The sequence below is a fragment of the Stegodyphus dumicola genome, chromosome 9 (genome assembly GCF_044657685.1).
Source record: "Stegodyphus dumicola isolate Sdum_Otavi_A_Nest chromosome 9, ASM4465768v1".
NCBI classification, from domain to species: Eukaryota; Metazoa; Arthropoda; class Arachnida; order Araneae; family Eresidae; genus Stegodyphus; species Stegodyphus dumicola.
In genome coordinates this window covers 4,511,032-4,512,588 of record NC_140776.1, presented here as the reverse complement: position 1 = coordinate 4,512,588, position 1,557 = coordinate 4,511,032, and positions in this window count along the sequence as shown.

Below are 1,557 nucleotides of genomic sequence, written 5' to 3'. Positions count from 1 at the left end.
TTAAGTCTATTGCATATATTACTCTCTGAGTTAGCACTCTGTTGCATTGTATATCTCTTTCTCTTCGCTTGAGTTATTTGCTAGGATCATCATTAAAGACAGTGCTATGAGTACCATGTTTCTTTATCATATTTGGAACTTAATCACGGTAGCTTGTTTAGTTAAAATAATGTTATTTGCTCCGAAACTTTGAGCGATTCCTTCCGAGTTTCTAATGCCTCACTTGTTTTACGAAATAATGGCAATTTTGTATTATTTCAAATAATTATTTCAAATATATTATCTAATGGAGGATTTTTCTGCCCGAACTGAAAATACAAAATTCGCCTCATCACATTATTTTACATTTGCTAAAAATCGTTATTTACTCTGAAGCAGTACATTAAACAAAAGTTTTTTTGCCTTAAGATAAATTCTGGAGAACATTACAAAACGATATATTTCCTCAAAATTTTATTTCTATATTTTTATATACTGTTATAAATGTTAACTCATAAATTAGTTTTTATTTATCGGAGTAAATTCTAGCTTTTATGAAAGTATAATCTGCACATTAAAACACAAAAAATGATCATTTAAATATAAAAAATACGTTATCCTAAATATCGCATAAAAATGACACCGTTGCGTTTTGCGTTAGATCGTATGAGTTCGATTAAGTGGAACTCAGTTTGCATGCTTTTTGAAATGAAACTGAACGTGGGTGCATTTTAATCCTTTAACTCTCGCCCTTTTTCTTCCGGGTAAACCACCAACTCGAGACGATTCTCCCCATATACGGTGAATTTCTTACAGCTAACATAAAATGATCACACACACAGTTTAAAGAATCTAATGGTTCTTTTATGCCTGAACGATCCAGCGGCTTTTCGCCGGATACAAGCGGAATTCTTTTCGATATTTCTTCGGATTTTCTGCATGTTATCCATTCTGAATTTCCTGGCTCTTCTGTAGAAGCACTGTCCCTTTCACATCCACTACCTATTACCCTGATTATTTGCCTTATTACAGCTCTTATTTCACAACAGTCTTCATAACTGATTTGCTCCTCTCTATCTTTAAGTAATCTATGCATAGATGTAATTTCGTCCTTAACCAACGAAAAATTCGCCTTCACTTGAAATGATTCCTTCATTGTATCTCATGCTTTCCGGGTTCTGTAACTTAGAAAATAAAAATTTCCATTATTTTCAATATTCCAAATATTTCCCTTACATGATATTTTTCTTCTTAAAATGCAAAAATGACGGAGGAAAGTAAAATTTTACAGTGTAAGTTAACTTTTTTCTTAACTAAAATGTAAGTTAACTCTGTCTCCAAAGACAGGAGACAGAGGTACAAAATGTTGGCATAGTGACTTTTTTGTTATTATTATTCGCTTTAATGTGAAACATCAGTTTGAAGAAAATTTATTCTCTCTATCATCTTTACTGTATCTTACGGTTTTAGCTTTATTCTTCCTTTTCAGAAAGAGGGAATGGATGTTCTTCCTTGATACAAATTTCAAAATAATAACAAAAAGCTATACATTGCTGTCCAGGAACATACGGCTGGTGT